Raw genomic sequence first — 13564 nt, 5'->3', positions numbered from 1 at the left:
AACTTAGTTTCGGATCCCGTCGTCGTTGTCGTCGTCGAAACAATGTAATAAAATAATTCATCTGCCCGCGAGCAATTGTGTTTCTGTTTGTGTCATGTAATTTTTCACCTCTTCAGACGATGAATGGAAGCGTGGTGGTGAGGGTGAGCTATAAAAAGTTACCACAAGAAACATAAAACTTCGACTACCGAGCAGGGCGGCGTTCGTTTCGCGAGGAGCATGAGTTAATTAAAACCGCACAGCGCATCCAGCAGGACCAGGTTGTTAACGGAAACGAGGCGTAAGCATGAACGGGCGTCTGGAGGGTCTGATGACCTTGTCAAATAATAATGTGAAATTGTTCTGAAATCTCTTCGCGCCATCGTAGTAGGCAATAACCAACAACAGCAACAGATCCAAGTTATTCATATTGTAACATAGCAACCCATCCGGTGACCAAAATAATTCATGGCATGCTATGCGAACTAACTAAAAGACGCTCGAGTTCGCATAACTTCCAAAGAGGATGGAATTCCCACGCCCCCTCCGAAAAGCAATAGAATGCGCGGAATTCTTCCCACCCTCGTTCTGGAGTATTCACTCTTCATATATTATTGACATAAACCAGCTGCTCTCGTGCGAAATTCGTACCCGATCGATTCCGTATGTGTAATAATGAACTTCTGCCTTTACCGCGCTTTACCTGTCAATCCCATTCAGCGTTTAACAGGGAAATCCATTTGCCAAATCAATCCCCGCGGGAATCGTCAGCGCAAACTACACCCTACTTCGGCATAGGTGCGTATTTCCGTCATAACGAACAGAATGCATCAACTATATCGGTGATTTCAACGTGAACGAATCAACGATAGTTTAGTTCAAAAGCTATAAAACAAAATCTATAAGAACGCATAATATGAATATTTTAAATCCTTTATTCGAGAAAATGAAGTGCTTCTGGCGAATCAATTTGTTCTGCCTTCATTCGTATGCCGAAGTGAGTTCATTGACGTTTAAATGTGTTTGGACGGAATTGAAACTCGTATGACGGAATTGGAATCAAGAAGCAATGTTAGATTTTTAATAAAATCTCAACAATTTGCCACTCTTTATCAAATCCAACAGCACGTATGGAAAGGTAAATAAATTAAGGCTGTGAACTATTTGCCGATTTAAATTTAACTCGTGATTAAAAGTGACATTTCGAAAGTTATTTTCTATGCTCGAAAATCCCTGTGCTGTGGATCGACCGGTTTTCGAGAAGAACTTAGCCAAGGTTGTCACAATTTAACTTCTTGTCTGTCAGAAGTAGCCACGCTCGGATAGCAGGGTTAATCGATAACTTTCCATCTGTCAAATTTTATCCAAAAGTTAAAATAATCCACCAAATGGTTCAGAGCCTTAGAAACCTTTTTTTTTTTGGTAGTGCAAATTTTTGACGAAACGCGAATTGTAAGAACCTTGCAGACAGTTTGCAAGCACCATATTTTGAGTCGAAAATCACTCAGGCTGTGTTCTATTTGGAAAATTTTCACTTAGATTTGACACTTCGAAAAAAAATTAAGATGTTCGAAAATCCCTCTGTTGTTGATCGGCCGATTTTCGAGAAAGCGTCTGTCAAAATTGATTCCTTGGCTGTCAGGAATAAGTCTGCTGGAATAGCAGGTTTATTTGAAAAAATTTCATCCGTCCAATTTAAGTAAAAATTCACCAAATGGAACACAGCCTCAGTCCAGCCAAAAGGGAAGCTACCTAAAAATGGGTAAACATGCTTTTACTTAAATTCAAGTAAACGTGTCTATGGAGGAAAGTGGCAACGGTTACTCAGAAGATGACATTTGTCTACTGTGTTATCCTTACCCATTTCGATAAAAACGAATGATTACCCCATGAATGCGTTATACATAAATTATTTCGTCCAGGAAGAATATTAAAAAACATTATGATAATGATAATTCTGTATTTATTTATATCAACGAGCTATTATCAACCGGTGGACACTAACGATTTAAAATTGGCTCACTACATAACTAGCCTATTGGTCCCAAGCAAATCGATTAACGTAGCCCATTCCAGTCGAAATTCTAGTACTACAGGGGCGGGGGGGACGTTCTGGCAAATTAGCCTACTGATCATCCTTGTATGAAATTGGTTCCAAACGTAAACAAACCCTGTCAGTTTCTTATGGCTTGTAATTCCAAGATCAGAAGGTCCCGAAGAAACGTGCTCAACTTTTTGGCTCAGCTCTGGTACTCTTTTCGGTCCCAAGCTAATCGATTCACCCCTCGAAACATAGGAAAATCCACGAACCCCTCATTTTATCTGTCAAACTTTCATAGCGAATCAAAACAAACATGGCGTAGTACTAGAATTTCGACTAGAATGGGGTACGTTAACCGTTTTGCTTGGGACCAATAGACTAGTAAAGTAGTGAGCCAATTTAAACTCTGTAGATTCCACCGGTTGACTGAACTGTCATCCGATTGAGGTTAGCACCCGTTCGAAAACGAGAGGTAAATTGCGGTGGTTGTGGTTCGTATGACGGAAATTAGTACCTAACCCTATGCATCTAGAAGACGGCGAACTCGAACCGCAAACGGGAAACGGTGCGTGAAATGAAATTTAACTTCTCTTCAACATAATTTCGTACACGTTTGTGTGTTCCTGTGATTGTGCAAGTGCAGACGAGTTCATCCGGTCATATAGCACAGCCTGCTAGAACTTCTGCGTTCCAGTCAGTTGCACTTTCCTCGCCGAATAGTCATTGTTGCCTACTATGAGACTAGTAAGTCAGTTAGTAAACTTTCTCCTTCGATGTGACGGCGACGACAGCGATGGTCGGAGAAAAGTCGTCCCCAAAGACAGCAGAACGGAAGGGATTTGCATCATTAAAATTGACACTTTCTCTTCCCCTTCCTCCAGAGTATCATCTATTATTCCGACTCGGTGACTATCTCCTATCGTACTTTCATACACATTTGTCGTTCCGGTTCCCACGTTTCCGACTTTTGACTTTTCCTCGTACCCACCCAGTCGGGCCGAGCCAGCATATATATGGCATACATTTAGGAGGAGGACAACTGCTGCGTTGTTTATTTTCATTGGTGACTTGCTGTTTTCGGCATGCCGCGTTTTTGCCATTACGCGGATGATGTTTTGCATGAAATGTATGTTTTTATAATGTGAGCTTGGCGAGAGCATCTCTCTATGACACTTTCCCCTCCTTCCCTTGGTGGGAAATTTATGAGGTGGCGAAAGTGACAATCATTGCAAATAAGTCGCACCCGGCTTAAAGCGGCTTTCTTGATGGGAACGGGCACCGCCCAAAGCTGTTGTTATTGCTGTTGAAACTTTTTGCCAGGATGATTTTCCACATCGCCAAGAGCAGAGAAGGATTTGACGGTTTTCTCGCGCGTACTCAAATTGTTTGCAGCTGGCAGAAGGATTTCGCCGTATCCGACTTGGTGATGATGGTTGTTTATTTTTTTTGGAAATGGAGAGCATAGTTTAAAAATGAGCTTGGGTTTTTTCTTCAGTTGATTGTGACAATCGGCGAATTGAAGAATCTTTCAGTATGTAAATTTTTGATTGTTAGATTTCTGCTTGGTTAGATTTCTAAACTTTCCTTGAACCAATTATGTATATCCACTTCGTACTTTGGGGCGTATCCAATTACAGCCATTCTCAGAAGTTCAGATGTAGCATTTCCATATTCCAGAGGGCCCACACAACCCTCTATCCCTAAGAAACAACAGTCGAGAAAAAGTCGTCGAGTTTGTGTTTGTACAGAATTTTGCGCATTCTTTATTTTTCTCGGATCGGTGCAAATGTTACTTTCGACATAATGAAAGTTTTCGAGTCAAAAGTTATTATACGTCGTTTGGTGGCCCCCTAATGCAACTTAAGTCGAAGTGTATTAACCAGGATATTCGGGAGGATTATCAATCACGTTTCCTTAAGTGCAGCTCATTCATCATGTTAGGACCACCGAAATCATCTTAGCAACAGATTTATTCACTTTGATAATGAGAAAGCGAAACGACGAACGTACACTTTTCACGGGTTTCTCTGCGCTGGTACTCAAGAGTTTTTTTACGGCATCTCCATAGAAATCGGGTGACTTAAATAACATCGAAAAATATTTTGATCGGAAGCTGATTACGTCAAAAAGCAATTTGACTGGTAAATAAATTTAAAAATGGGATGTGATCCTATATTCGGACACTATATAGTGTAATAGCAGGAGCTTCGATTGACACTGATAGCTCGACTTTGTTTACCTTTGTTACTTTCGACGTAATGAAAGTTTGCTCTTGATATGGGGGAGAGGTAGCTCATCGATTCTTCCGGTTCGCCTCCTAGCATCGTGCTATAAGGTACCAGGCGATAACCAGGGTAGTTGATCGATAGCTCGATGACTTCATTTCGTTGGCGTCTGCAATGGGAAATTCTCATAGCAGGCGTTGACGATGGGACGTTGTCGAGTTGTTGAATAGCAACTATCGTGGTAACTCACCGATTACCTGTCGATCTGCCAAATTTGGAATGGCGTCTGCATTGAATTGTCTCATATAATAATATTCCGCCCACTATATCACAAGAAATTGCGAGTAGCTGAGTGGAATGGAGACAAGTTAAGCATTGGGTACAGGACCAAGTCTCCCCTGGGTGGTGCCAAAAGATGAGCGCAATAGAATCATCAAGTTGCCATAAGGCACGGAATGAGACTATTGCATGGCTGGGTAGTCAAAGTCTTCCATTCGTTAGTCATTTCAGGTGGATTAGAACAGGTTTAGGTGGGCGTTGGCCAGATTTGGATTTTTCAGATGTAATCCTGGATAGGACCCTGTCATTGAACGTCGCGTGAAAGTGGAACTTAATGAAGGCCTAAGTACTTTTTCGTAGTTTTTAGTTTTCGGATTTGAAAGATCGTCGGTTACAGTGGCCTGCTTACTGAGCAGAAAAACGCGGTCCCAGGTCCTTACATATCAAAGAGATTTATGGTAAAATCGCTTGTGTATCGTGTATTTTGCGAAACTCGTTGTTGTCGTTGGTTCCGGGTTTGAATGGATACACAAATTTTAGCAACGGTATTATGTGATATGAGGGGCTCGGTGGCCTTAGAGCAACCGTTTTTGCTTACTGAGCAGAACATCATGAGTCTAATCTCAGGCCCATCCACATTCAAGATTCGTCAATCGTTTTATTTGTTAATATGACAACATGGTAATAACAGCAACTCGGTGATTAAAAAGGTGCTCGTCTTTCTAGTGGCAAACGTTTTTGCTTACTTAGCAGAAGACCGTGGGTTTAGTCCCAAGCTCCTTCGCGTTATATGATCGTTAGGGCATCAATTCAGCTTATCGTTTACCAAAACGAACCCTGCTGCAAAACCAACCCTCTTATCCAACATCCCAGTGATTCCTCGTGGAAGTGCAGAGGTGTTCTCGGCTTCCATCAAAGCGAGTGTCATGTCAACACAATCCTTCCCATTCCTTTCTTGACCTGTGTTCGGGCGCGGCCGGCGCTGGTATTGCCTAATTTAAGATCACCAGTTTTTACACATTGAGGATGATTGCTAGTCCCAAGCATCGTCTATTGGTTCTCTGTGTAATTACAGCTGATCTGGCAGTAACAGAGTAGCAACCGTGGACGGTCAATCAAACTCAAACAAACTCAAACAATGAAAGTTTGCTCTTGATATATAGTTTTTACCATAGAGGTGACTTAACGGCTTTTACGCTCATCAAACTCTCAACGAATAACCCCTCGGTTTGACGTTTGCCCTTTACCAAATCGCATAACTGAGCAGCATTGCCATTCAGCGTTGCCAGATATACCGATTTATCGGTATTTATACCGATTTCCGAACTAGATACCGATATACAGATAAGTTTCATCAGAATACCGATTTTTGAAATTGTATACCGATTTATACCGATTTTTTAAATGATCAAAATTATTATTGCCTACTCGCGCTCGAATTTCGGAGAAAATTACTGTGAGGGACTTGTATCTTTTTGAATAACCTAAAATTTTGGAGCCTTCACAATTATTAAAAAAATCATCTTTGAAAATGACATATGCTTGAGACTATTTTGACTAATGTTTCCATTTCTTCACCGTTTTTGGTTACCCATCGAGAAACTGTTGATGGCTATTTCCGGTTATTCTTAGAGAATCGCGAAATACTTTCTAAACTTAATTTTCGATTCCTCCCGAAAACTTATTTCAAACACCCTTGGAAGTTCTTCAGCCATCGCTTCCATCTTCTCACACCAGTTTTTTTTTCCGGGATGTTTCCAGATGTTTATTGCGGATTCACACTAGCTGCAGGAACTTTTAAGAAGTTCTGAAACTTCAGAAAAGTCTAGACTTTTGAGTAAGTTCCGATAAATTAAAAATAGTTTCATTAACTTCTGTTCTAATTCCAAAATCCGAAAATTTCAGGAAAGTCCAACGAACTCCAGTGAACTTACGAAAACATCACACATATTTTAGAAACGTCACTAGTTCAAAGAACTTCAGGGAAATTTAATGGTTTTCAGGAAAGTTAAATTTGTTTCAGAGAATTGAGAGAACAGAGAGAAAAATAGGGAAGCTCCGTGAACATCAGGACAGATCCATTAATTTCAAGGAAATGCTGATATATTAAAGAATTTCCGAGAAACTCAGGCAATGTTCCACAAGTTTAGGAAACGTAAGGGAGGTTACATGAACATTAGAACATTGTGAGAACATTTTATGGGAAATTCCGTGCCAAGAAATAAAAATTTTAAAAATCGGGAAGATCAGTGAATAGTGATCTTCAATGATACAATAAATTCAAGAAAATTGTGAGAGCACTTCAAGAAAGTCCAGGTACCTTCAAAGATGATTATAGATATTCAAGTAGCCTCATTATAATCAGGGAAGTTCCGAGTACTTGGAGGATGATCAGAGAGTCCCATTAACGTCAAGAAAATTACAAGAACTTTTAAGGAATTCCGTGGAATTATGGAATATTCCTAAGTGCATTTCAGGAATGTTCCGAATGTTTCTTTCGACTGTTCCGTAGGCGCAGAAGTTTTATTGCAATCTACCTTAGGAAGTGTCTGCCAGCGTCTTTAGGAAGTTTCTTCCGTCTTCTTCTGGAAGTGTGTCCATAGGCCATAGATTTTCGACTTTTATTGGAAGGTTTATCCGAACTTCTTCTGGCTTCCCCTGGCAACTTCTGGAATTTACTTCTATTTGCCGAAACTTTTCTGGCTTCCTTTGGATGTGACATCCTATTTTTTTTAATTTAACCTTTCAAAAACAGCTAAAATATAAAATAAATTAAAATAGTAAATACCGATAAATACCATTTTTTTTTTAATCTTTGATACCGATTAACTTTAAAACAATCTGGCAACGCTGATTGCCAGACTGTTTTCAAAGTTATCGGTATCAAATGTTGTATAAAATATAATTATTTTAATTATTTTTAGATTAAGGGCGTTTTTCAGGGCGAACTACTGTTGGACTAAGAACGTAAAATTTACTATTCAGGAGAGGTTGGAAGAATTTCCGGGATATTTCAGCATTTCCAGGGGAACTGAGAAGAAGCTCGGAAGAAAACGGAACAATAGAAGTCGAAAAAAAAAGACCTACGGAGAATGGCTTATGGAGAAACTTCCAAAGGAACATGAAATAAACTTCTAGTAGGATTCAATCAATTGAAGCTTAATGAAACTTCCTGGAGAAGACGGAAGAAACTTCCTGGAGACGCTGGAAAAAGTCTCCTAAGGTACAAAATAACTAGGATAGGTAAATTTTTGGTCAATTTTGGAGTGTTGTAACTTCGTCAAATATGATCCGATTTTACATCTTCCAAGAGCAATTGACTGGAAAACTAACCACAAAAATAATCCTGGTCACCCACCGGATACCGGAGATATTCCGGGTTTCCGGAGGGCTTGTCTAACTTGGTTAATTTCTGTGGAATCGATTCTGGTGGAGGGTTCTGAATGCGGGCAGAACATTTAATCAATCAAAACATGCCGTGCGACAGCTCTTTCTTGATGGTTTCTCTTCAATAGACTTTCGATAAACTTTAAATGCATCATTGACCACATTGGCCACTCTCGGAACTTCCGGTATGCCCCCGGGGGAACCTGGAGAAGGCGACAATTGCATTTTTACACCAAAACATGCCGTGCGACAGCTCATTCTTCATGGTTTTTCATGAATAAGCTTTCCATAAACTTCAAACGAATCATTGACCACATTGGCCGCTCTTGGAATCACGGGTTACCTTCCAGGGAACCTGTAGCAGGGGTCAATTGCATTTTTACACCAAAACGTGCCGTGCAACAGCTTTTTCTTCATGGATTTTCATAAATATGCTTACCTTAAAGTGAATCATTGACCACATTGGCCACTCTCGGAACAACTGTGATGCCCCCGGGGAACCTGTAGCAGAGGGAAATTGCATTTTTACTCAAAAACGTGCCGTGCGACAGCTCTTTCTTCATGGATTTTCATGAATATCCTTTCTGTAGACTTAAAATGACACATTGACTTTACACACCCGCCATGGCCAGCACAATAGCCGGATTTAAATATAACTGAGCCACTTTGGTCGACGTTGGAAGCTCGCTTTAACATCGTCTGACCCAAGAATGGTACAATACTCCACTAGAAGCCATCCAAAAATTCTATGATTCAAGACGAATCCAAGCTGTTATTGAAGCAAATAATGGTCCAACATCATATTAGACGGTTCCATTATAACATTTTCATAAAATTTTAAATGGCATTCGTAATTTATAAATAATAAATCATCAATAATACAGAGCTTTGCAAATAGCAAATAGCTTTGGAACCCAGCTTAAAGGGTGATACGGTCAAAATTTGGTCAAGGGAAAACGCGTGTAAATCGGTGAAATCGTTTATTTAAAAAATCAAATTAAATTTCTTTTTCAAGTTCAATTAGTATAAAATTCAGGAAAAATATTCAGTTAGGCTTCCGCTTTTCCAAATCCAAATTGCCGGGCCTTACGCTTGACCCCTGCCATCAGATTTTGTACAGCCACCTTGTCCACCTTCTTCGCCGCAGAAAGCCAGTTTGCCTTGAACTGCTGCTCGCCCTTAGCAGTTTTTTTGGTCTTCTTTAGGTTCCGCTTGACAATAGCCCAGTATTTCTCAATTGGGCGGAGCTCTGGCGTGTTGGGAGGGTTCTTGTCCTTGGGAACCACCTGCACGTTGTTGGCGGCGTACCACTCCATGGCCTTTTTACCGTAATGGCAAGATGCCAAATCCGGCCAAAACAGTACGGAACAACCGTGTTTCTTCAGGAAAGGCAGCAGACGTTTATTCAAACACTCTTTCACGTAAATTTCTTGGTTGACAGTCCCGGAAGCTATAAAAATGCTGCTTTTCAAGCCACAGGTACAGATGGCTTGCCAAACCAGATATTTCTTTGCGAACTTTGACAGTTTCATGTGCTTGAAAACATCTGCTACCTTTCCCCTTCCTTTTGCCGTATAAATCTCCTGTCCCGGAAGCTGCTTGTAGTCGGCTTTGACGTAGGTTTCGTCGTCCATTACCACGCAGTCAAACTTCGTCAGCATCGTCGTGTACAGCCTCCGGGATCGCGCTTTGGTCGTCGTATTTTGTTTATCATCGCGATTTGGAGTCACTACCTTCTTGTAAGTCGATAGTCCGGCTCATTTTTTGGCTCGATGCACGGTTGTAGACGATACACCCAGCTTATTTGCGGCATCTCGGAGAGAGAGGTTAGGGTTTCGCTTGAAACTACCGGCAACTCTCTTTGTCGTCTCAGCGGCTTCCGGTTTCCGATTTCCCCCCGATCCAGACTTCCTGGCTGTCGACAAACGTTCCCCAAACACTTTAATTACATTTGTAACGGTTGATTTGGCAACTTTTAGCAATTTTGCCAACTTTGCGTACGAGTAGCTCGGATTTTCGCGATGCGCGAGCAAAATTTTGATACGCTGCTCTTCTTGCTTGGACGGCATTTTGACAACTGAAGAGTGAATTCCAAAATCAAAATAGGAGCAACATTCTACACACACACACCTTCAAAATGAGGGGTGTTCAGGTTTTTTAAATGCAAAATTGAAAGAAATACGTCAAGTTGATACTGACCAAATTGACAGTCATTTTGTTCATTAAAGAGTTGTTGTTGTGCTCTTGCTACACCTTACATTAATACAAAAGAGAGAGAGAGAGAGACTTTCATTGGTCTACAACCAGAGTTTAAAGACCTAACCTCCCCATCCACTGCTAGTAGTCAATAGACCATTTCAAAACTTCAGATAGTTCGAGCTGTCGGACGGCATTGTGAAGTGATTGCAGTCTACTACAGGTTCCCCCCGGGGGATTCCAGTGACTCCGGAAAGGCGAATGTGGTCCATGATCTACTTCAATCCTATAGAAAGCATATTCATGAAAATCCATGAAGAAAGAGCTGTCGAACGGCATGTTTTTGAGTAAAAACACAATTGTCCTCTGCTACAGGTTCCCCCGGGGGTATGCTAGTGGTTCCGAGAGTGGTCAATGTGATCAATGTTTCGCTTTAAGTACTTTTGTAAGTAGATTGGAAGAAACATCTGGAGAAAGTCGGAAGCCAAAGGACTTCTGGAACAGTCGAAAGAAACTGCAAGGAGAATTTGGATAAACATTCCGAAAGAATTAGATTTCTGTGGGATGTTAGCACAATATTCTAATGATCCAGCAATTTTCCTGATATTCATAAAACATCCCTGAAGACCCCATACTGTCTCTGGAGTTTTCAGACTGCAGTCAACTTTCGCTCATTGGGCTAAACCTATAGCCCACTTAGTGAAAGGCTGAAGTTAGTTGGCCTGAGTTGTCAAGCTGAAAATTGGTTTATGGATTATTATCACCACAATCCTTGAGCGACTATTCAAATTGTGCATCCATGAGCCCCTCGAAAAGGAACCAGCATTGTCAGAAATGATGTAAGAATTCGATTTAGATGGGCTACAGCCCAACTAACGGGAGCCCAACTGAAACGTAGTCCACTTAAAGTTAGCCAACTCGGAACTTCTTGATTTTTTTTTTTCAATTTTCCCGAATTTAATGGAGCTGTTTTGAAGTTCTCTTGCCATCCTCGAAGTACTCAAAACTTTCCTGATTATAATGAAACTAATCTCGTTTGACGGTCTCTGGACTTTCTAGAATATTTCGGAATTTTTTGAGTGCTGTCAAAATTTCTGAAACTCATGTAACTTCCCTAAGGTTTCCAAAATTTTTATGAACCTCTCTATTGCTGAAGTTGCCGGAAATTCCCTGATATTCTCGGAACTCCTTTAAAATTTCAGCATTTTTTTTTAAATTAAATGAGCTGTTCTGATGTTAGTTGAGATTCCCTAAAGTTCTCTCAATTCTCCTGAAACAAAGGAGCTGTTATTTTTGTTTATCCATTTATTTATTGGAAAGGCTCAATCGCGATAGCTTTACGGAGCTTGCTTTCTCCCGTGCCCGCAGCTTTCTTCTTTCTTCCGTCTTCTTCTCTTCAATAATGGTTGAACAACTCTTTTGTCATCAAGTCGGGTGTTAAACCCCATAACGTAGGTAGATCACCTTTTCGTGGTACGTTACGGGATGTAAGATCTACCACCGATTCCAAGTCCTGACTACTTCAAACTTCACTTCAACACGATTTTTGATCCAGTAGCAAGCACACACGACCTCGTTGCGGGTAAAGACAATGCGCCCAGCGAACAGTACCCTAATCGAGTAAGCAAACTTGTCGACACCGAGAGATACAACCAACCGGTGGAAACTAACGATTTTAAAGTGGCTCACTACTTGACTAGCCTATTGGTCCCAAGCAAAACGGTTAACGTACCCCATTCTAGTCGAAATTCTAGTACTACGCTATGTTTGTGTTGATTCGCTATGAAAGTTTGACAGATAAAATGAAGGGTGTGTGGATTTTCTTATGTTTCGAGGGGTGCATCGATTAGCTTGGGACCGAAGATGGTACCAGAGCTAAGCCAAAAAGTTGAGCACATTTCTTCGGGACCTACTAGTCTTAGAGTTACCTCTATGGTAGTAGTAGCAGCAGCAATAGACCTGCAGTAGCTTCCCAGTGTCAGTAGTCGTGGTTAGGTACTAAATTCGTCTGAATCCAACTACTTCGTCCATGGTCTGCAATGCTTCTTACAATTGACTCTCGGTCCGGATCCTATGGCCATCGAGTTAATACTTAATTCTTGTTAATTCTGGCCTATTCTGTGGGGCGTGGTGACTCTCACTAGTTCAATTGAACTTCCCTGAAACTATGACTGCCATGTGGACTTTCTGTAGAGGTTCATCCCCCAGAAGCCATAACGACAAAGAGAATCTCGTCAATTATACAATCTCTTATTATGATTGGGGACAATTTCGCTGGAAAATGGCACTAACAAAAAATTCCTTTTCCCCTCACTTTGAAGTAAACGAAGAAGTAAACCTTAGCAACGATTGGCAAAATGTCAACACAAAACAGTGATGCCATTTTATATTATTTTGTGTCATACTTGACGCGCCGATCAGAGTGCTACGATGTGTTTCGGCACAATGTGCAGAGTTGATTACCCCATGAATTGTTTCCAATTCGATGAGAGCATCAAATGAATTCCAAGGTAAAACTGAGGAGAATCCCAAAAGAAACCTGAAGAAAATGTTTGAAGCACTCCAAGGGAATTAAAAAAAAAATCAATTCCCTGGAATTCCTTGAACTTCTTAAAGTCTATCAACATTTTGCTGACGTTCATGATGTTGCATTTATCGAAACTAACGTTCAAAGTTGCCCGATAGTCTGTACGTCTTTGAAACTTTTGTGACTGCCTTAAGATCTCTGAGCTACCCTGATAATCTCTAAACCTATCTTCCAAGAGGTTCTTGAAACTTTTCTAAAGATTTCACAATTTTCGTTCAGTTTTTGGAAGTTCTCAGAAGATTTCTTGTCTTTCCTGATGCTGGATATCTCTGATGTTTCAATAGCTTCTTAACATCTCCTGCAGTTTCCCTGCTGCTCATGAAACCACCTTCAAGTTCTCAAAGCTTTTTACAGAAGCTTCCTTACTACCCCGCTCATTTACATTTTCAGACTCATTAAAATTTCTTCAAAATCATCAGTATTTCCTTTCATTCCTCAGATTTTTTTCAAAGTTTCTATAATTTGTTTTGACTGCCCTGGAATTCTTTTATTTTTCTCACTACTCTTCTGATAATGTTCCAGAAGTTGCTCAGAAATTAATAAAACTGCCCTAAAGACAACTAAACTTTGCGGCGTTTTCTGACTCCTTAATGATCTTTAGACTGACATTATTTTTTTTTAATTTATTGAAGGTTCTCGCTATTTTCCAGAATTAAATGAAACGGCCCTAAAGCACTCAATATTCACAATATTTAGAATTCAGGAACCTTGTTCTGTTTATGTTGCTGAGCTGGCAGCAATCAACTGCGCATTGCGGAATAATTTCCAACATGCCCGCAGACTATTACTTCATCTTCTCGGATAGTCTCAGTTCGATTGAGGCTATTCGGTCGATGAAACAAAGTAGGCACTCATCTTATTTCCTTTCAA

At 40.5% G+C, this 13564-nt stretch overlaps 1 protein-coding gene across 1 annotated transcript in view; it reads right to left on the bottom strand.

Moving 5' to 3' along the window:
* Positions 1 to 13564, bottom strand: part of unc-13 — a 91575-nt gene that overhangs the window by 16619 nt on the left and 61392 nt on the right. The window lies entirely within an intron of this gene.

The sequence above is a fragment of the Ochlerotatus camptorhynchus genome, unplaced genomic scaffold (genome assembly GCF_037179485.1).
Source record: "Ochlerotatus camptorhynchus isolate MF236.1 unplaced genomic scaffold, CSIRO-AGI_Acam_v1.1 ptg000141l, whole genome shotgun sequence".
Classification (NCBI taxonomy): domain Eukaryota; kingdom Metazoa; phylum Arthropoda; class Insecta; order Diptera; family Culicidae; genus Ochlerotatus; species Ochlerotatus camptorhynchus.
This window is presented reverse-complemented; position numbering and strand designations above follow the sequence as displayed.